The sequence below is a fragment of the Hyaena hyaena genome, unplaced genomic scaffold (assembly GCF_003009895.1).
Source record: "Hyaena hyaena isolate Hyena2069 unplaced genomic scaffold, ASM300989v1 scaffold_4, whole genome shotgun sequence".
Taxonomy (NCBI): Eukaryota; Metazoa; Chordata; class Mammalia; order Carnivora; family Hyaenidae; genus Hyaena; species Hyaena hyaena.
Window position 1 is genome coordinate 9,050,225 of NW_024080636.1, and position 22,790 is coordinate 9,073,014.

Consider the following 22,790-nt stretch of genomic DNA (forward strand, 5'->3'; position numbering starts at 1 on the left):
TCAGTGTCCCCCCATTAGTGCCCCCCCACAGTGTTCCCGTCAGTGCCCCCCACAGTGTCCCCCTATCAGTGTCCAACTTGTTACTGTGCCCCCATCAGTGGTCACTCCCTATCACTGCTGCCCCCCCACTTTTCTTCCCTCCCCTCATGTTTCCCAGGGCAGTGTCCACCTCCACCTCCGTCCCTGGTGTCCCCCAGGCGTCCTCCTCGGCTCTCAGTGTCGTCTGTAATCCCCTCTCCATCAGTGCCCCCCGTGTCAGTGCCCCCCAGGGAAGCTTCCCTTCCCCGTCAGTGTCTCCCTCGTGCCTGTGGGTCTCCCCAGCTTGTCAGTGACCCACCCACCTCCTCACTGCTCCTGCCCCTCTTCCTCTGCCCGTTAGGGACCCTCACCATCAGTGCCCTGGCCCGTTTCTTAGTGCTCCCCCTCCTCCTGCGCCCCCAACCTGTCCCCCCTGCCTGTCCCCCCTGCCTGTCCCCCCTGCCTCCTCGCCCCAGCTTAGTCCTTCCCTCTGCCCATCCCACTGCCTATTTCCCCTGCCTGCTCCCCCCGGCTGGCCCCCCCGTCTGTCCCCCACCTGCTGCCCCCTGCCTTTCCCTCCCCCCTCTTTGCTTATTCCTCCCTGCTCTCGATTTGCTCCCCCCTACCTGCTCCCCCCACCGCCTGCTCCCACCTGTTTCCCTCTCTGCCTGTCTCTCCTCCCTCACTGCCTGTTGCTGTGGGAATCCCCCCACCCCTGTGCCCACTGCAAGCAGTCCCCTGTTTCGTCACTCTTCCTGTCACCGTCTCCTCAGTCTATAACTGTTGTAGCTTCGGGGCTCAGTGAGCCTGTCCCCTTCCCTCTGTGGCTTCACGGCCTCACTCCTCGCTCCGCCTCCATCATCCCTGCCTTCCCCACGCACCTTCGTGGCCGCCCTCAGTGGCTTCCCGACCTCGCTGTGACGCCTTCTGCACACTCCGCCTGCCACTTCATGTCCTTGCCACCTGTTGGCGTTGTCCACCCGCTCGCCACAGACCGCCCTCAGTCGGCGCTGTCGCCCCCAGCTCACCCACCTCGTCCTTGCTGTTCCGTCCCGGCCTCTCGCTGCACCTCTGCCCCATTTTGTCGCCGCACCGCCGTCTTGCCCCGGTGCTCTCCCGCCCGTCCCCTGCCCCTCATGCTGCTCCCTGCCTTGCCTTCGGCCTCTCAGTGCTGGGGCCACCGCTGAGCTCTCGGCTGTTTACCTCGACCCCACGTTCCGTCTTTTCTGTTTCTCTTCCATTGTGGCCGCTCTAAGCCACGCCAGCTAAGCTGCGGGCGGAAGGTGAGAAGCAGCCAGCTGTGAGAAGAGTGGGGGACAGGCGCCTGGGTGGCTCAGTCGGTTTAGCGCGAGACTCTTGATCCCAGTTCAGGTCTTTATTCCAGGGTGGTGAGTTCATGCCCTGCAGAGTGGGGGGGGGGACAGCGCCTGCCAGGCCGAGGGGACAGCGCATGCAGTGGCCTTGCGGTGGCTCTTCTCTAGGAACCTGGAGAAGACTGACATGTGGCCAGGGTACAGCACGGGTCTCGGAGTCACCTGTTCTTGGCAGGCCGTGAGGCCGAGTTGTCAGGGGACCCGGGGTGGACATCGAGGTGGGGAAGGCCGTCATCGTGGAGGCAGGACATGCGTGGGAGGGGACGGGAGGAGGTGGTGGGAGTGGTGCGGTTGCAGCTTAGACCTTGGGGTTCAACTTCGGGAGATGTTTGGGAGTCAGAGCTGTTGGGACTTGCTGACAGAGGAGAAGGGGTGTGGGGGGAGAGGGCCCAGGGTGAGGTCCAGGTGTCTCGATGGGACCATGGGGGTGGGCTGTGGCACCGTCTGCTGAGCAGGAGAGGCAGGGTGGGGTGGTGGCAGGTGCAGCGTGTTAATTGTAGAAAGTAAGGCTTTCTCTTGGCTTTCAGTAGTGGGTGACGTCTGACATATCTGAGGGTCATTGGCAAGAAGGAATCTCACAGAAGAATCTGGAGCCCAGAGGAGAGGTCAGGCTGCAGGCATATAGGACCTCAACACAGGGGTGATGTTTAAACCTTCGTAATGGCAGTTGTTTTACACAGACGCACAGCAGAACATGCTGATCGTTTATTGTGTGCTGCTGCTTAAAATGCTTTCTGTGAATGAATTATTTAATCTTCCCAAGAACTCTAGGATATAGAAACTCTCATTAACCCTTTTACAGATGAAAAAAGAGGTATACAACAAAGTAGGTGATTGACTCAGGATTTATACCCCAGCCAGACTGACTAAAGCCCCTCCTCTTACTTTTTCTTTAGGTTAAGAAAAAGGCTGACTTTCAAAATACTGTTTCAGGGGCTCCTGTGCGGTTCAGTCGGTTAAGCGTCCGACTTTGGCTCAGGTCATGATCTCACAGTTCGTGGGTTCAGCCCCGCGTCGGGCTCTGTGCTGACAGCTCAGAGCCTGGAGCTGCTTCAGATTCTGTGTCTCCCTCTCTCTCTGACCCTCCCCTGCTCACACTGTTTCTCTCTCTCTCTCAGAAATAAATAAAACATTAAAAAAATAATTTCAAAATACTGTTTTAAAATTTTAAATAGTGGCAGCTGATTGTGTATCAGGCATCTTTGTGTGCACACATGCATGTGTTCCAATAAAGCTTTATTTAGGAAAACAAGCCCAGTTGTATTTTAAAGTACATTACCTATACCATCTTATTTAATTCTTTTTTGTTTTTTTAAACACAGTGCTTTACCATTATTTTTGTATCCTGTGAGATCTAATAGACATTTTGACAGAAAGCAGGTACGTGACTTGTGCAGAATTTATTATAAACCAGAGAGTGAAAGCCAGTGCTAAATTTTCTATTTTGACATCTAACCCAGTAAGCATTTAATTCTTTTTTTTTTTTTTTTTGGTCGAGAGAGAGAGAGAGAGAGAGAGAGAGAGAACGAACAAGTAGGAGAGGGGGAGAGAGAGAATCCCAAGCAGACTGAATCCTGAGCACTGACAGTGCCAACGCTCACTGTGCCGCTTGCTCTCACGAACCATGAGATCATGACCTGAGCCGAAACCTAGAGTTGGATGCTTAACTGACTGAGCCACCCAGGCACCCCGGCATTTAATTCTTAAAGCAACTTAATGATATAGCTGATCTTTTTTTCTTTAAACATCTTTAATTTTTTCTTAGAGCACGTGTGCGCGTGTAAGAGAGGGGGGCAGAGGGTGAAAGTGAGAGAAACCTAAGCAGGTTCCACGCTCAGTGTGGAGCCCGATGTGGGGCTCCATCCCGTGACCCTGGGATCATGACCTGAGCCGAAATCAAGAGTCAGATACTCGACCAACTGAACCACCCAGGTGCCCCTCTAGTTACTCTTAATGTTCCTATTTATATGAGAACACTGAGGCACAAATTAAGAAATGTACCCAAGGTCACAGTAAATAAATGTGAGAACCAGAACTCCGTTTAGGTGGTCAGACTCTAGAGTTTGTGCTTTTCACTCTCACTTCCTGTGGGTGGTTCATACACAGGGTAATCTGAACGCACAGTAAAATTCCGGAAGGTACTAAAATGGGTATCGTGAAGTTTGATTCTCACCCCATTCCTCAGCTGTTGTCTTCTTAGAAATGATGTCACATCCATGTACCGCAAGCAGCTTTTTCTTTTTAACACAGAATGCACAGTTTTTTATTTAAAAAAATTTTTTTTAATGTTTTATTTATTTCTGAGAGAGAAAGAGACAGCGTGAGCAGGGGAGGGTCAGAGAGAAAGAGAGACACAGAATCTGAAGGAGGCTCCAGGCTCTGAGCTGTCAGCACAGAGCCCGACATAGGGCTCGAACCCACGAACCATGAGATCATGATCTGAGCCGAAGTCGGACGCCCAATCGACTGAGCCACCCAGATGCCCCTTTTATTTCTTTAAAAATATTCTACCACTAAAAATTATTGAAGAATATTTTATACCCAGTAAAATGTACAGATCTTAAATGTTTGATGAATTTTAGCAAATGTGTACCCCAGTGTGTCTATCACTCATGTCAAGATACAGAACATTTATATCACTCCTAAACAGTTCCTTGTGTCCATTTTCAGTTACTACAACCAACCACCAAATCTTGCGGCAACCATTGTTCTGATTTCTGTCATTACAGATTAATTTTGCAGGTCCTCAAACGTCATATAAATGAAATTATAAAATATATGCTCTTTTGTGTATGTCTTCTTTGGCTTAATGTAATGTTTTTGAGATTTTATTTATTTATTTAAGAAATAATCTCCATGGTGCCTGGGTGACTCAGTTAAACATCCAACTTTGGCTCAGGTAGTGATCTCATGGCTTGTGAGTTCAAGCCTGGTGTTGGGCTCTGTGCTCACAGCCTGGAGCCTGCTTCAGATTCTGTGTCTCCCTCTCTCTCTGACCCTCCCCTGCTCATGCTTTGTGTGTGTGTGTCTCTCTGTCTCAAAAATGAATAAACATTAAAAAAAAAAAAAGTAATTTCCATGCCCAACAGGGGCCTTGAACTAATGGCCCTGAGATCAAGAATTGTGTGCTCTACTGACCGAGCCAGTTGGGTGCCCCTTGAGATTTATTGATTTTAATGTCTATATCTGTAGTTTATGCTTTTCATTTGAGTAGTACTCATTTGTGAGAAAATATATTTTTTTCCTGTTGATGGATATTTGGGTTGTTTTCACTTTTTGGCTAATATGATTAAAGTCACTGGAGATTCTTAGGCATGTCTTCTGTGGACATACATTATTCCTTTGGGGTAAATATTTAGGAGTGGTATTGCTGGGTCATAGTGTAGATAAATGCTGGGTCATAGTGTAGATAAATGTTTACCTTTTTTTGAAAACTGCAAACTACTTTCCAAACTGATACCATTTCTCACTCCCACCAGTAATGTATGCAAATTCCAGTTTCTCAATATCAGTGTCAGCTCTTGTTATTGTCATTCATTCATTTATTTATTTTTGTCAGTCTTTTTAATTTTAGCTATTCAGTTGGTAGTGAGTGATTTTAGTTTGTGTTTTTCTTTTAATTTTTTAAATTTCCTTTGAGAAAGAGAAAGTGTGAGTGGGGAAGGGCAGAGAGAGAGAGAGAGAGAGAATGAGAATCCCAAGCAGGCTCTGAACTGTCGGCACAGAGCTCGATGCGGGGATCAGACACACAAACCAAACTGAACTATGAGATCATGACCTCAGCCAAAGTTGGATGCTTAACCCCTGAACTGCTTAAGCCACGCAGCCGCCTCTAATTTGCGTTTTTCTGATGAATAATGATGGTGAACAACTTTGGTTTTGTTTTGTTTTTTTGGTGAACGACTTTTTTTTTTTAATGTTTATTTTTGAGACAAAAAGACACAGTGTGAGTGGGGGAAGAGGAGAGAAAAGGAGACACAGAATCCAAAGCAGGCTCCAGGCTCTGAGTCGTCAGCACAGAGCCTGACATGGGGTGGAAGGCTCTCAACTGAGAGATCATGACCTGAGTCCAAGTCAGGCACTTAATGACTGACCCACCCAGGTGCGCCAGTGAACAACTTTTTATATGCTAATTATCTACTTAAATATTTTTCTTGCGAACTATCAGGTTTTTAATCCACTCTTTGGGTTTTTTTAATTGTTCATTTTAAGAGTTAAAATCTATAAATATTTTGATTACAAGTCCTTTATGATGTGCGTGTGTGTGTGTGTGTGTGTGTGTGTGTGTGTGTGTGTAAGGGGTGAATATTTTTTCTGTTTTATGGTTTGCTTATTTTTTCCTTTTCTTTTTTTTTAATATATATATAGGCTCCACACTCAGCGTGGGGCTTGAACTCATGACCCTCAATATTAGGAGTTGCATGTTTTACTGACCTGAGCCAGGTAGGCACCCCTATTTTTTCTTTTTTAAAATTAATTTTTTTAAAGTAATATCTGCATATAACATGGGGCTTGAACTCATGACTTCCAAGATCAAGAGTTGCATGTTCTGCTGACTGAGCCAGCCAGACACCCCTTGCCTTTTTTTTTCTTAATTGTGTCTTCTGATGAACAGAAATATTTAATTAAAAAAATTTTTTAAATGTTTTATTTATTTCTGAGAGAGAGACAGCATGAGCAGAGCGGGGTCAGAGAGAGAGGGAGACACAGAATGTGAAACAGGCTCCAGGCTCTGAGCTGGCTGTCAGCACAGAGCCCAACGCGGGGCTCAAACCCACAAACCTGAAGATCATGACCTGAACCGAAGTCAGACGCTCAACCGACTGAGCCACCCAGGCGCTCCCAGAAATTTTTAATTTAGATGAAGCAAAATTTTGTCAATATATATTTTTAATTAAAATTTTTTACGTAACCTCTACACTCAGTGTGGGGCTCAGACTCACAACCCTAAGATCAAGAGTCGCATGCTCTTCTGACCGAGCCAGCCAAGTGCCCCGATGGTAGTTTTCTTTTATGCTTATTATGTGTCCTTACAGAATTTTGCCTGCACAAGTGTTGTGAAGACACTGTCCTCTTCTTTTTTTTTTTTTGCTAAAAATTTTTTAAAATATTTTATTAAAAAAATTTTTGTTCAGTTTATTTATTTTGAGAGAGACAGAGAGAATGAGTGGAGGATGGGAAGAGAGGGAGACAGAGAATCCCAAGGAGGCTCTGTGCTGCCAGTGTAGAGCCCGATGTGGGGCTTGAACCCATGAAATTGCGAGATCATGGCCTGTGCTGAAGCCAAGAATTGGACGCTTAACCAACTGAGCCACCCTAAAGATTTTATTTTTAAAATAAAATTTTCTCTACACCGATGTGGGGCTTGAACTCACAACCCTGAGATCAAGAGTCATGTGTTCCACTGAATGAGCCAGCTAGGCACCCCTATAAAAGTTTTATAAAGGTAGCTTTTGTGTTTTGGTTTATGATTCCCCTTTTTCTTTTTAACAGCTTTGTGGAGATATAATTGATGTACAATAAACTACAGTGTTTAAAGTGTAAAATTGGATAAGTTTTGACATGTACATACCTGTGAAATTATCACCACAGTGTAGTGAATGTCTGTCATCCCACAGATTTCCTCATGTCATTTTGGGACCCATCCCTCCCACCCTTTCCTGCCTCCATCTCCAAGCAAATACTGATTTCTTTTCTGAATCCTTCTTGCATTAGCTTTTTATTAAAAAAAATTTTTTTTAATGTTTTTATTTTATTTTTGGTAGAGACAGAGAGAGCGTGAGCAGGGGAGGGGCAGAGAAAGAGGGAGACGAGGAATCTGAAGCAGGTTCCAGGCTCCGAGCTGTCAGCACAGAGCCTGACACGGGGCTCGAACTTGTGAACTGCGACATCATGACCTGAGCCGAAGTCGACACTTAACTGACTGAACCACCCAGGCTCAGTTCTTGAATTAGTTTTTAATGTGAGGTGAAATCAGGGTACTTCTTCCCTGTCCCTCCCTCATGGGGTTACATAATCATTCTAGCATCATATCTTAGAGCATTTGTCATAAATTAATTGAACATGTGTGGGCAAGCTTCTTTCTGGGTTTTGGTATATTCGATTGGTCTATTTTTCTATCCTATGCCAATACCGCACTGTATTAATTACTGTAATTAATGGTAAGTTTTGAAATCAGGTAGCGTAATTCCTTTATTCTACAAAAAGTCCACCTTTATTCCTCTACAAAATTGTCTTGCCAGTTTTAGAGTAACCACTATGTATAGAAATTTTTGCTAGAAGTTTGGTTGGGGTTAGATTGAATCTGTAGATCAATTTTATTTTATTTAATGTTTATTTTTGAGAGAGGGAGAGAGACCATGTGCACCAGCAGGGGAGGGGCAGAGAGGCCGGGAGACAGGATTTGAAGCGAACTGTTCTCTGATAGCAGCAAGCCCGATGCAGGGCTCTAACTCATGAATGGTGAGATCATGACCTGAGCCGAAGTTGGATGCTTAACTGACTGAGCCACCCTGGCACCCCATGGATTAGTTTTAGAATTGAATTATTAACATAGAGTCTTTTGATCTGTGCAGATGGTCTATCTCTCCATTTAAATCTTCTTGAAGTGTTTCAGCAATGTTTTATGGTTTTCAGTTTGAAGATACATTTTTTTACATTCAGTATGTTTGTAGGTATTTGATATTAAAAAAAAAAATTAAGTTTATTTATTATTTGTTTTGAGAGAGAGTGAACCCAAGCAGGGGAGGGGCAGAGAGAGAGGATCCCAAGCAGTCTCTGCGCTAACAGCGTAGCAGTGCTTGAAATCACGAACTGTGAGATCATGATCTGAGCCAAAACCAGCAGTGGGAATCTTAACCAAATGAGCCACCCAGGTGCCCCTGATATTTTTTATGTTATTTAAAATATTTTCTAGGGTCGCCTGGGTGGCTCAGTCGGTTAAGCGTCCGACTTCGGTTCAGGTCATGATCTCACGGTTTGTGGGTTTGAGCCCCTCATTGGGCTCTGTACTGACAGCTAGCTCAGAGCCTGGAGCCTGTTTAAGATTCTGTGTCTCCCTCTCTTTCTGACCCTCCCCTGCTCACGCTGTCTCTCTTGCTCTCAGAAATAAATAAAAGCAATAAAAAAATTAAAAAAATAAAATATTTTCTATTTTTAAATTATTTGTTGTTAACATATAAAAACAGGTGGTTTGTGTATGCTGATCATGTATCCTGCAACTTGCTCAATTCACTTATCAGTTCTTGTAGAATGTTTGTATGTTCCTTTGGATTTTCCATCTCTATAATCATATTTCAAATAAAGACAGTTTTACTTTTCCAGTCCTTATGCCTTTTTTCTTTTTCTTTTTCTTGATTGTACTGGCTAGAACCTCTAATTCATTGTTGAATAGAAGTGGTGATTGTGGGCCTTCAGTGGTTGAGGAAGTTGCTTTCTAGTCTTGTTTTATGGAATTTTTTTTTACCTATGAAAGGGTGTTGGATATTTTCAGATGCCTTTTGTGCATCTATTGAGATTATTTGATTTCTGTCTTTCATTCTGTCAATGTAGTGTGTTAAACTTGAGTGTTTTATTCATTTTTGAGAGAGAGACAAGAGTATGACCTGGGGAGGGGTAGAGACAGACAGACACACACACACACACACACATACACACACACACACACAATCTGAGGCAGGCTCTAGGCTCTGAGCTGTCAGCACAGAGCCCAACATGGGGCTCAAACTCATGAACCACGAGATTATGACCTGAGCAGGAGTCAGACGCTTAACTGATTGAGCCACCCAGGCGCCCCTCAATATGATGTTTTATATTCATTAATTTTCATATGTTAAAGCAACTTTACAGTCTTCGGATAAACACCCTTGGTGTGGTATCTAATGCTTTACATTTTTTAAAAAATTTATTTTATTTTATTTTTTAAATGTTTTTATTTATTTATTTATTTATTTATTTATTTATTTCTAGGAGAGAGAGAGAGACAGCGTGAGCAGGGGAGGGTCAGAGAAAGAGGGAGTCACAGACTCTGAAACAGGCTCCAGGCTCTGAGCTGGCAGTCAGCTCAGAGCCCGATGCGGGGCTCGAACCCATGAACCGCGAGATCATGACCCAAGTGAAAGTCGGACGCTTAACCGACTAAGCCACCCAGGCGCCCCTAAAAAATTTATTTTAAAGAGAGCATGAGCAGGGGAGACGGGCAGAGAGACAGAGAGAGAGACTCTCAAGCAGGCTCCGCTAGCATGGAGCTTGACTCTGGGCTTGATCCCACGACTCCAGGATCACGATCTGAGCTGAAATCTAGAATTGGATGGTCAACCATGACTGAGCCACCTAGGTGCCCCTATAATGGTTTTTAGGTGGGTGGATTTGGTTTGCTAGTGCTTTGTTGAAGACTTTATATATATTCGTAGGAGATTTACATGTGACTTTCTTTTCATATGATGTCATTGGTTTTGGTAATATTATCCCCTGAGAATGAGTTGGGAAGTTGCTCTTTCCTTTTTGCAGGTCAGTTTTCTATATGGGATAATTTTATTTCAGCCTGAAGCACTTCCTTCAGTTTTTTCTTTACATTGTGGATGTGCTGGGGACAGAATTCCTCAGTTTTTGATTGTCTTGAAAAGGTCTTTTTTTAATCATTTTATTTTATTTTGTCATGATACGTGTACTCTTTAATTCCTGTCCCTTATTTCCCCCCCCCCCCTGTTTTACTCACCCCCCCCCCCCCCCCCCCCCCCCCCCCCGGTGACCATCAGTGTGTTCTGCACAGTAAAGAAGTAAAGCTCTTTATCTTTCATTTTGAAGGACATTTTTTGCTGAATATAGAATTCTAGGTTGACAGCTTTTTTTCTTTTAGCATTTTTAAGTTATGCCATTGTCTTTTAGCATCTGATGTTCTGAGAAGTCAGCTATCATTCTTGTTCATCTGATTTTTTTCCTACTGTGTTTAAGGTATTTTATTTGCTTGTTACTAAAAAAAAATCTTTTTAACGTTTATTTATTTGAGAGAGACAAAGCACGAGCAGGGGAGGGGCAGAGAGAGGGGGAGACAGAATCAGAAGCAGCTCCAGGCTCCAAGCTGTCAGCACAGAGCCCGATGGGGCTTGAACTCACGAATTGGGAGATCATGACCTGAGCCAAAGTCAGATGCTCAACTGACTGAGCCACCCAGGTGCCCCAGGACATAACCGTTAGTTCTGGAACATGGTTTTTACTCCTCTAAGTTGTGGCCTGTGTAAGGTTTTAATGGAAAACCCTTCTAATTTGGCAGAACTGAAACTCTAAATTGTCCCCCCAGGACTGGACAGTGGCTGGCATCTTTGCTTAGCTCTTCGTCGTCACAGCAGTTGCTTTCTACTTGGTGTTTTTCTTTTTTGTTTTTCAACTTTATTATGAAAGAACTCTTCCCACCTGGTCAGTTGTCACATCTGTCACCTCACTTACTTATCTTGGTGTGTGTGTGTGTGTGTGTGTTCGTGTGTGTTCGAGAACACTTAATTGGGACACCTGGGTGGCTTGCTTGGTTAAGCATCCAACTCTTGATCTCAGGTCTTTATCTCGGGGTCATGCATGAATTCAGACCCTGCATTGGGCTCTGTGCCGGCATGAAGCCTACTTGTAAAAACAAAACAAAACAACCGCAGGAAAGTTGTGCTGTCTGCAGCATTCTCAGCTGTAGTCACCGTGGCTTACGGGACGTCCTCAGACCTTACTCATAGTCAGTGTGTGGACCCTTTGATCAACCTCTCCCCGTTTCACCTGCACCCAGCTCCTGGCGGCCACTTTCTGCTCTGTTTCTGTGAGTTTGACTTTTTTTTTTTTTTGCTTGGTTTATTGGTGTCTCATCCCGCCATCTGTAGTTTAGGAGTCAGTCAAGGGTTTGGGAGGAATTTAATGCAGACGATGTGTGCGATTTTTGCTTCTTTTGGGTTTTCCCTTTCAGTTTTAGCCATTCTGATAGCCCTGAACTCTGACCTCGCTCCCTCCTGTGGTGAGATGAGCACTGCCGTCCCCCGGCACTGCCGTCCGGTGCTCAGAGCGAGCTGGGCGGCCACAGGGCGTTCCGGTGCGGGGCTCGTAGTTGGTTCTCCTTCCACTGATTTGTGTGCCCTCCGTTTTCTTGGTGTTTTTGGTTGTTGTCCAGCACCTTCAAATAGCTGTTTTTTCACATTTTGTGCAGTTCATAATTATCAGTAAGATCAGTCAGATATACGCTGGAACTGGAACTCTCAGATCTGTACTTTTTTTTTTAATGTTTATTTATTTGTGAGAGACAGAATCAGAGCATGAGTGGGAGAAGGGCAGAGAAAGAGGGAGACACAGACTCCAAAGCGTGGGGCTTGAACTCACGAAGTTGGACACTTAACCTTCTGAGTCACCCAGGCCCCCCTGCACTTTTAAACCCTGTGTCATAATGTGCCTGACAGAGGAAGAGAAGGGAGACCAGGGGGCGCATGGGGGGGGTGCCCACTTGTGGAGGTGAGCACAGGAGATGGAAGCTGACCAGGAGCAGCTCTGGGTGCCGGAGAGGACCAGGAGAGTGTGGGGTCACAAGCGAAGGGAGGCTGGTACTTCACTGTAAGCTTTGGGATGTGGAATGAAGGAAGGACTGAGAGGCGGTCCTTGGAGGCCATTGGCTTCCTTGACAAAAGTGGTTTGGTGGCATCCTGGGGGGAGAGGCCCGATGGGAGGAGAGGGATTGGGGACAGTAAGGGCAGGCAGTTCTTGAAGGAAGCGTTGCTGTGAACAGGGATTGGAGAAGTGTATGTGGGGCAGAGGTGTGTGTGTGTGTGTGTGTGTGTGTGTGTGTGTGTGTGTGTGTGTGTGTGTGTGTGTGTGTAAGTGTGTGGACCCTGACAGGACTGTACTAGGAAAGGAGGGGAGACTGGAGATACCAGAGGAGGAGTCTTGGGAAGGCGTGAAGGGTGGGGTCCAGAGGTGGAGGGGCTGGTCTTCGGGGGGAGCAAGGACCCTTTCTCCATTGTAATAGAAGGGAAAGCAGTGGATGTGGTGATTTGAGTTGGTAGATTTGATGGAAGGAAGATGGCAGAGTTCACACTTGAGGCCGTGTGCTTTTTCTGTGCTTATGGTTAAAGTTATTGGAGAGTTGAAGAAAGAGTTGAAAGAAAGTGTCTGTTGCTTTGTAACGAGCACCCCAGTGTTAAGGACTTCAGTCTTTGTTTGTGGTTATGACTGTGGGTTGAGCCCAGTTTGGACTGGGCCAGGCTTGGCTAGCATGGCTCCTGTCACTCCTCATGTTGTCTGCCTGGCTTCTTGTATGACTGGGGCTTCAGCGGCATGTTTAGGCCTCTCTCCAGGGTTCTGTCACCCTCAGGAAGGCCACACTGTCACAGGACTCCAAGAGGCAAGACTGGCAGCTGGTTCTCAAAATGGCATCTGTCCTCAGCTGCCTTCTGGTGGTTACAGCAGGCTCCAGGAGGCACCTGCTGGGCAGATAGACTTCTTCTTTTATTATATTATTTTTTGACTTCACTTCTTGATGCAAGGAGCTGTAGAGAATTCGCACTCATCTGCTACTTGTCTCAGTTGTCTTAAGAGGGGGGAGCTAACTTCTTGGAGTTCGAAGGCCAGGCTGTACTTAATGTTCACTTGAGATGTGTGGTCGTTAATTTAAAACAAGTGAAACAGGCCAGATTTCCTCATGGACGCCTTCTCTGACCAACAACTTCCCGCTCCCTGACTAATGATAATTGCTGACATTTATTGGGCGCTTCCTGTTTACCAGATGTTTTTGAGCACTTCATACAGATTATCTTGCTTAATATTCACACTGTCCTTTGAGGTAAATACCATCATCATCTCTATCTCATAGCTGGGGAGACTGAGACACAGAGTTTAAGAAACGCAATTCAGGTCAGTAAGTGGAAGCACTGCTGTAGGCCAGGCAGTTGCCTCTGGAGCTGAGGTTGCAGCCACTTTGATGCGCTGGCTGTAGAGGTCACGTCTTCCACGCGTAACCACCGCGGGGGCTGACACACACAGGCACGCTTGGTGGCCCTGGTTCCTTGCAGTGAGCTTTGTCCCGGTCAGTCCTCACGACCACCCTAGGAGGATGGTAATTTTGTCCCTGTCCACAAGGACACCCCAGGGGACCAGTAGCCCTGACCTCAGGGCTCGCAAGTAGGAAGCTCTACTTCCTACTCTGGGCAGGGAGAGCCTTCAAGATCTGCTGAAGGTCAGCCTGCGGGGGTAGGGCTGTGTTTGGACACCCAGTGTCCTCTCTGCCGGCTGTTATCAACATTGAAACCCTTCAGAGCTCCTCTTCAGGACTGGGACCGCTGTGGGCCCACTGGCTGCTCCCTTACAGCCCTGAGATGGAGGTCACGTGCCGTAAGATCACCGTTTTTAAAGTGTGTAGTACACTGGCTTTAGTACATTCACAAGTGCAGCCAGCACAGTTTATCACTCCACAGAGAAGCCCATTGACTGTTTCATTTTGAAGACCTCCTCTTCTCTCCTCAGGGTCTCATTTCCCCTCAAGCGTATGAGACCTGCTTCTGACCCTTTCTTGGCTTGGCCAGTCCTGGTTGGTGCCTTCATGTTATCTGCCTCCATCATGGTAACTCTTTTTGTATCTCCTTTGAGATCTCCTGTTTTTCTTTATTGACTGGGCCAGTATCTGGTGTCACGTGGAGATTGAGAACGTGGACTTTGCTGTCAGCCAGTCCGGGTTCAAGTTTTGAAGTGATGTTTATTAACCTGTGGCCTTGGGCTAGTGCGAGAATTACTGAGACCTCTGCTTTTTACCCTGTGAACTGGGCTTAGTGGCAAACTCCCTGCTGCACTGAGTTGTGCTGGACTCACACGTGCTTGCACATGGCGGAGTGCCCATGAGAGCAGCCCCAGGTGGCCCCCTCTCTCGTGGCAAGTGTAACCCTGCAGTCAGTTTCTGGAGTTCGTTCTCTTGTGCTCTTGTTTGGACTCAACTCTGTCCATTGCCCTGGCTTCTGCCGTGTGCTTGTTGGGGCTTTTTTCCTGCGTGTTTGGCAGCGCCTTTAGCCACGTGTCTCCAGTTATTTGTCCTTCCAAGAGCCTCGGCCCAGAGTGTGCCCCCCCCGTCCTTGGTTCTGGTTTTCCCCGGGCCACAGTGTCGCGAGCACACGCGGTGCGGGCACGGTCTGTTGTTTGCTGTGTGGGGCAGATGCACACTGGGGCCTCGGCGTGGTGTGTCTGTGCGTCCCTGTACAGGCAGGCCTCGATTTCCGGTGGTTCGACTTACCATTTTTCAACTTTGTGATGGTGTGGAAATGGCACACGTTCCATAGAAACTGTACTTGGGATTTTGAATGTGGCTCTTTTCCTGGGCTAGTGGCACGTGGTACACAATCCTCCTGTGTTGCTGGGCAGTGGCCTCAGCTCCCAGTCAGCCCACGATCAGAGGTCAACAGCCATCCTGTACCCAGACCGCCATTCTGTTTGTCACTTTGAATTCAGCGTTCAGTATAGTACATGTAAGTTGAGGAAGATGTAGTTGATTCCTTTTCTCTCCGTGGTGGCCCCGGGGAGGCATCTGGTGTTGGCCCCTGTCCTAGGCCAGTGGTAGCAGTCTTGACATCTCTCTGTCAGTGAGTCACATTTTTACTTGCATCACGTACACATCGGGCCCGGATTGCGGAACTAGTCAGTGGTGGAGGCTGTGACTTCATGCCAGAGCCTTTGGGGCCAGAGAGCATCTCCCACCGTCAGGTCTGCTGCCCTGGCGGCTTCTTTGCTTGGGTTTCTGTGTTTGTCTCCAGGAAGGAAAATGGGGGCCCGGTGCTTAGCATAGGTGGGGAGAGTGCGTGATAACAGTGCCCGCTGGCTCTGTGCTCAGCCAGGCAGAGTGGCAGCGCGCAGACGGGGTCTTCAGCTTTCACTTTAGTCTTCTCTTCATCACGCCCCACAGCCGGGAGGGAGCTCTTGAGAAAACCCAGAGAAGGCGAGAGCCTGCTCAGGCCTGACACAGCTCTTGCTCAAGGTGTCTGGTGGGGCGATGTGTTGATCACCTTTATCAGACTTCGGTGGGAGACGAGCTGAGCTCCACCACCAAGAGGAGAAATGCTGCTTTTGGTAGCTTGAAGCCCCAGGGTGTGCAGGCACGTAGGCGGGCTGTGGTTGGGGTGGTGGCACCCAGGCTGATGGCAGGTTGTTGCTTCCCTGTAAGCCAGCTGTGGGGTGGATGCTGCCTCTGCATGTGGGTCTCATCTCGTCCTCACAGCTCCTGGGCTGGGGTCAGCGGGGGTGAGAAGGGTTCACGTGTTCTTCACAGTGTTGGCCCGCGTAGTGCTGAAAAGTTAAATTAGTTGTTGGGGCGCCTGGGTGGCTCAGTCGGTTAAGTGTCCGACTCTTGGTTTCAGCTCGTGAGTTTGAGCCCCTCGTTGGGCTCTGTGCTGACAAGTGTGGAGCCTGCTTGGGATTCCCTCTCTCCCTCTCTCTCTCTCTCTCTCTCTCTCTCTCTCTGTCCCTCCCTCGCTCATGCTGTCTCTGTCCCAAAAATAAATAAACTTAAAAAAAATTAGTTGTTAACATCTGAATGGATTTGGGGATTTAAGAAAATCTCGTTTCCGGCCTTTCTTGTAGAAACTGGCAGATGGGTCCTTGTGCCCTGGGTCCCTGCGGGCCTGTAGGCGGCTGCCCGCCGAGGGTGGGCTCCGCGACCGCTCTGTGCTGCTGCGGTGGGCCTCTCCCCTGCTGTCTTCTCTGTCTGGCTGCTGCTTCCTTCCACCTGCAGCACTTGGCATTGTAGCCCTCGCAATGGGACGTGGCCGGAGGGGTGGGAATCCGGTGGCGGGGCGCTCTTCTGTGGCCACTGTCCCTGTGGGCCAGCTCCTGCTCCAGAAGCGCAAGGTTTAGAATATTTGCTTCTGAGTGGAGCTAGCTTCCTTTCTAAAAAAAATTCCTTTGCATCCTTCTGGCATTAGCCAGGCTGTGCTTTCCTGTTCCCCAACCGCAGCGCTCATGCACTCATTCTCCTGGAAGGTTCTCCACTTTTTTTTTGGCCCCTCTTTCCGGGGACCCCTGCCAGAGTTAGGAGCTGGGAACCCGCAGGCCAGAGAGGCAGCCGTCCCAGCTGTCCGCAGCTGCTCCCTCCCCGGCCTGCTGGCCCCTCCTGCTCTCTGCCCGGGGGCCTGGCTGGCCTGGGAAGGTCTGATCGCAGCCCTCCCCCGGCACTTGCTTTGGGATCCAGTTTCTCTCCGTTGTTGCCCCATTTATTTATTTTGCTAGAAAGGGTTTTCCTGTAGAATTTCAAGTTTGTTTCTATATATTTATACTTCTGATTCTCTAATGGGCTTTTTTAAGAAATGCATGTTTATCATAGTAATGAATCTATGAGGCTTCTAATTTAAAAAATCTATTCTTACATGGAGCCTTCCCATCTTCTAGTCCTATTCCAAAGAAACAACTATTTTCGAACTTTTCGTAGCTGTTTAATTCTGGTAGTTAACTTTCATAAGTTAATAATAGTAAAAACTAGTAGCAGCTAGCACATATTAAGGCTTTTCACATGTCAGGCGTTTTTCTAAGATCTTTTTTTTTTTAATTTTTAATGTTTATTTTATTTTTGAGAGAGAGAGAGAGAGACAGAGTACGAGTGGGGGAGGGACAGAGAGAAAGGGAGACAGAGGATCCAAAGCAGGCTTTGAGCTGTCAGCACAGAGCCAAATGTGGGGCTCAAACCCACGAGCCATGAGATCATGACCCGAGCCCAAGTTGGATGCTCAACTGACCGAGCCCCCTAGGTGCCCCAGGCATTTTTCTAAGATCTTTACATTGATTTCTTTCAGTTCTCACTGGTAGTGTCCAAGGCAGGTATTGTTGCCCACCTTTTGTAGATGAGGAAACTGAGGCACAGAGAGGGGCTAATTGACTTACCCAGGACCTCTTCTTTTTTCTTTTTTTTTTTAACTTTTAAATTCTAGTAAAAACATGTAACATAAAACATCATTTTAATACATTTTTAAAAAATTTCTTTAATGTTTATTTTTGAGAGGGAGAGAGAGCGTGAGCAGGGGAGGGGCAGAGAGAGAGAGAGAGACACACACACACACACACACACACACACACACACACACACACGCGCACGCGCGCGCGCGCGCCCCCCCCCCCCACACACACAATCTGAAGCAGGCTCCAGGCTCCAAGCTGTCAGCACAGAGCCTGACGTGGGGTTTGAACTCACAGACCAGGAGTCATGACCTCAGCTGAAGTCAGACACTTAACCAACAGAGCCACCCAGGTGCCCCTCATTTTAATAAATTTTAAGTGCATAGTTAGGGACACTAAGTGCATTCACATTGTTGTGCGCCCATCCCCCCACCCATCTCCAGAACTTTTCCCTCTTCGCAAACTGGAACTCCCTCCCCATCAGACACTCACCCTCTCCCCCCAGCCCCCTCCCCCAGCACCACCATCTCTATACTTTGTGTCTGTGAATCTGACCACCCCAGGCGCCTCATAGACGTGGAACCACATGGGACTTGTCCTTCTGTGATGGCTTCTTTCACTAAGCACAGTGCCCTCAAGGTTCACTCATAGTGCGGCAGGCATGAGGAGTTCCTTCCTTTTTATTTTCATTTTTTAGAGTGAGAGAGAGGAGAGCACGTACATGTGAGCTGGAGAGAGGGGCAGGGGGGGAGAGAGAGAATCTTTTTTTTTTTTTTTTAATATTTTTATTTATTTCTAGGAGAGAGAGAGACAGCGTGAGCAGGGGAGGGTCAGAGAGAGAGGGAGACACAGACTCTGAAATAGGCTCCAGGCTCTGAGCTGGCAGTCAGCACAGAGCCCGACGCGGGGCTCGAACCCACGAACCGCGAGATCATGACCTACGCGAAAGCCGGACGCTTAACCGACTAAGCCACCCAGGCGCCCCAAGAGAGAGAGAATCTTATTTTTGAGAGAATGAGTGCACGAGTTGGGGAGAGGGGCAGAGGGAGAAAGAGAGAATTTTAAGTAGGCTCCATGCTCAGCACAGAGCCCAACACAGGTCTTGATCTCATGACCCTGGGATCATAACCTGAACTGAAGTCAAGAGTTGGACACTCAACTGATTGAGCCACCCAGGCATCTCAGAAGTTCCTTTTTAAGGCTAAATAATACTCCATTATATAGATGGGCCACATTTTGTTTATCCCTTTGGCCATCAGTAGACATTTGAGTTGCTTCCGCCTTTTACTGTTGTCAACTTTTTTTTTTTTTTAATATTCATTTATTTTGAGAGAGAGAGAGAGAGAAAGCACAAACAGGGGAAGGGCAGAGAGAGGGAAGGAGAATCCCAAGCAGGTTCTACACCCTCTGTGAAGACTGACGTGGGGATTGATCCCATCACCATGAGGTCATGACCTGAGCTGAAATCAAGAGCCACATGCCCAACCAGCTGAGCCCCCCAGGTGCCCCATCAACTTCTTTCTCGATATGGTCACAGGAAGACCCTCTTTGGGGTTCTGTGCTGTGAACTGTTTTGTGTGTCCCCATAATTCGTATGTTGATGCTCTAATCCCCAAAGTGATCATATTTGGAAATAGACTTTTAGAAAGTAACTAAGGTTAAATGAGGTCAAATGGGTGAATCCTAATTCAGTGGCCTTAGAAGAAGGGGAAAAGAGAGATCTCTTTCTCCACATGCACACACCAAGGCAGCTGTCTATAAGCCAGGAAAGGACTTGCACCAAAGCCATGTTGGCCCCTAATCCCAGCCTCCAGGACTATGAGAAAGGAAATCTCTAATTTTTTAAGCTTCCCAGTCTGTAGTGAGTTCAGCCATCCTGGTCCCTCGTGAGGATCAAAGCAAATTGGCAGGAGCAGAGATGACCCTGAGGCATTACAGGAACCATTACACCTGGCTGGCTCAGTCTGCAGAGCACGCTGGTTCTGATCTCGGAGTTATAAGTTCAAGTCCCATGTTAGGTATAGAGATTACTTAAAAAATGAAATCTCTAGGGGCGCCTGGGGGGCTCAGTAGTGAGCATCTGACTCTTGGGGTTTCAGCTCAGGTCATGATCTCACGGTTCCTGTGATCAAGCTCTGGGTCGGGCTGTGGGCTGACAGTGTGGAGCCTGCTTGGGATTCTCTCTGTCTTCCTCTCTCTCTGCCCCTCCATTGCCCATCCTGTATCTTTCCCTCTCTCTCTCTATCTCAGAATAAATATTAAACAAAAAACTGACATCTTTAAAAAATAAAACCTTTAAAAAACAAAACAAAAACATCTGTTTTGACCCACCTTAGAGATCCTTTTAATTGTCGGGTCCCTGTGGGTAGCTGGAGCCCCCAAACTAGAATGGAGTGTCTGGTCCTACTTTGTTTTCTGACCGTAACTATGGGCCTTAGCTTCTAGAAAAGTTCTCAGGCCCAGGAAGTGATTGAGGATAGATGCCTATGGCCCTCTGCCTGCCTCAGGGAGAAGAGGATATCATTCTTAGAAGGTCAGAGTCTGAAACTCAGCTCCATTAACCTTTGAATCTGCTATGATACCCCATTGGGTGACCATGCAAGACATCACTGAGTCCTCTTCTGTTAGACAACCTGACCAGCTATTGTCATGAAAGAACATCTCCCATTTCTCTGCTGACACTTTCACTGCCTGATTATTTCTTGGGGATGGTCGATGGAAGTCTTCCGAGGATGGATTCACCAAGGAGCCTCACCCAGTCTCTGTGACTTGTCCCAGAAAGCCTTCAAACATCCTTATTTCCAGAGACTGGTTAGATGTGCTCCATCTTAAACAGGAGGAATCCGGCCTACTATATCCAGAGGAAGGTCCCACCTTTGGGCATTTAGCAGAGACTGGGCTGTGTGGCAGGGGCAATACTTGTCTTCTCTTAGATTTGGTGATCTCCCTTTAAAGGTCCCCAAGACTCTTAGAATGTGGCTTACTAGGCCAGAGTTTTCTGATGGGTAATTACACACACAGCTATACATATGCACAAATAGAGATAATTACGCAATGAATCTTTATGTACCCATTACTCAGATTTGTCTGGGAGCAAAAATATCCTGTCCGCATCAGGGTCCTTTTGGCCAGACTAAGAATCAAATAGGAGAAAATAAAGTTTAATTTTGATGTAGGTAGGGGGAATCTAAACAGACATAGAAATTCCAAAGACGGTATAAATTACCAAAACTGAAACAGGAAGAAAATAGAAAATTTGAGCAGACCCATAACCAGTGAATAAATTGAATTAGTAATGAAAAATGTCCCCCAAAACAAGAGTCCAGGGCCGGTTGGCTTTCCAAGGGAATTCTACCAAATATTTACAGAAGAGTTAACACCTATTCTTTTGAAGCTGTTGTGAAAACTAGAAATGGAAGGAAAACTTCCAAACTCATTCTATGAGGCCAGTATAACCTTGATTCCAAAACCAGATAAAGACCCCAGTAAAGAGAACTATAAACCAATTTCCCTGATGAGCATGGATGCAAAAATTTTCAACAAGATACTAGCCGACCAGATCCACCAATACATTAAAAGAATTATTCACTACAACCACATGGGATTTATATCTGCAATGCAGGGCTGGTTCAGTATCCGCAAATCAATCAGTGTGATACATCACATCATTTAAAGGATAGGAACCACATGATCCTCTCAATAGATGCAGAGAAAGCTTTTGACAAAATACAGCATCCTTTCTTGACAAAAACCCTCAAGGAAGTAGGGAAAGAAGGATCACACCTCAGGATCATAAAAGCCATATACAAAGGACCCACTGCTAATATCATCCTCAATAGGGAAAAACCGAGAGCTTCCCCCTAAGGTCAAGAACACGGCAGGGATGTCCACTCTTACCACTGTTATTCAACATAGTAGTATTGGAAGTCTCGTAGCCTCAGCAATCAGATAACAAACACAAAGGAATAAAAGGCATACAGATTGGACAGGAGGAAATCGAGCTTTCATTCTTTGCAGACGACATGATATTCTAAATGGAAAACTCAAAAGATTCCACCAAAAAACTGATAGAACTGATCCAAGAATTCAGCAAAGCCATAGTATATAAAATTAATGCACAGAAATTGGTTGTATTTCTATACAGCAATAATGAAACAGCAGAAAGAAATCAAGGAATCGATCCCATTTACAATTGCCCCAAAACTATAAAATACCTAGGAATAAATCTAACCAAAGAGGTGAAAAGCCTATACACTGAAAACTATGGGAAGCTTATGAAAGATAGTGAAGAAGACACACAAAAAATGGAAAAATATTCCATGCTCATGGATTAGAAAAAAAAATATTGTTAAAATGTAAATACTACCCAAAGCAATCTACATAATAAATGCAATCACTATCAAAAAAACACCAAAATTCTTCACAGAGCTAGAACAAACAATCCTAAAATTTGTATGGAGCCACAGAAGAAACCCGAATAAGCAATCCTGAAAAAGAAAACCAAAGTTGGAGGCATCACAATTCCGGACTCTAAGATGTATTACAAAGCTGTGATCAGACTGTATGGTTCTGGTGCAGAAACAGACCCTCAGATCAATGGATCCAGAAATGGCCCCACAGACAAAGGCCCAACTCATCTTTGACAAAGCAGGAAAGAATATCCAATGGAATAAAGACAGTTTCTTCAGCAAATGGTGCTGGGAAAACTGGAGAGCGACATGCAGAAGAATGAACCTGGACCACTTTCTCACACCAGACACAAAAATCAACTCAAAATGGACCAAAGACCTAAGTATAAGACAGGAAAACATCAGGATCCTAGAGGAGAAAGCAGGCAAAATCCCCTTGGACCTCACCCACAGCAACTTTTTACTCAACATGCTCCAGAGGCAAGGGAAACAAAAGCAAAAGTGAACTATTGGGACCTCATCAAGATAAAAGGCTTCTGCACGGTGATGGAAACAATCAGCAAAACTTAAAGGCAACCGAAGGAACGGGAGAAGATATTTGCAGATGACATATCGGATAAAGGGCCGGTATCCAAAATCTATAAAGAACTTATCAAACCCAGCACCCAAAAACCCCAGATAGTCCAGTGAAGAAATGGACAAAAGACATGAATAGACACTTTTCCAAAGGCATCCAGATGGCCAACAGACATGTGAAAAGAGGCTCAACATCACTCATCATCAGGAAATACAAATCCAAACCACGATGAGATACCCCCTCACACCTGTCAGAATGGCTGACATTAACAACTCAGGCAACAACAGATGTTGGCGAGGATGCGGAGAAAGGGCATCTCTTTTGCAGTGCGGGTGGGAATGCAAACTGGCACAGTTCCTCTGGAAAACAGTATGGAGGTTCCTCAAAAAATTAAGAATAGAACTACCCCACGACCCAGCAGTTGCACTGCTAGGTATTTATCCAAGGGATCCGGGTGTGCTGTTTCAGAGGGGCGCGTGCGCCCCAGTGTTTATAGCAGCCCTATCGACAACAGCCAAAGTATGGAAA

The 22,790-nt window shown here is 46.5% G+C and overlaps 1 protein-coding gene across 6 annotated transcripts in view; it reads left to right on the forward strand.

The window, feature by feature from the left end:
• The window catches only part of PPP6R2 (protein phosphatase 6 regulatory subunit 2), an 82,672-nt gene that overhangs the window by 1,700 nt on the left and 58,182 nt on the right, over positions 1-22,790 (forward strand). Inside the window, exon 1 of one of the 6 annotated variants that reach the window (XM_039234784.1) lies at positions 5,814-5,834. The exons of the other annotated variants lie outside the window; for them this stretch is intronic. The gene's annotated coding sequence lies outside the window, so the exon portion shown is untranslated. Of the gene's footprint in view, positions 1-5,813; positions 5,835-22,790 lie in introns of those variants that run through there. 6 annotated transcript variants of the gene reach the window in all.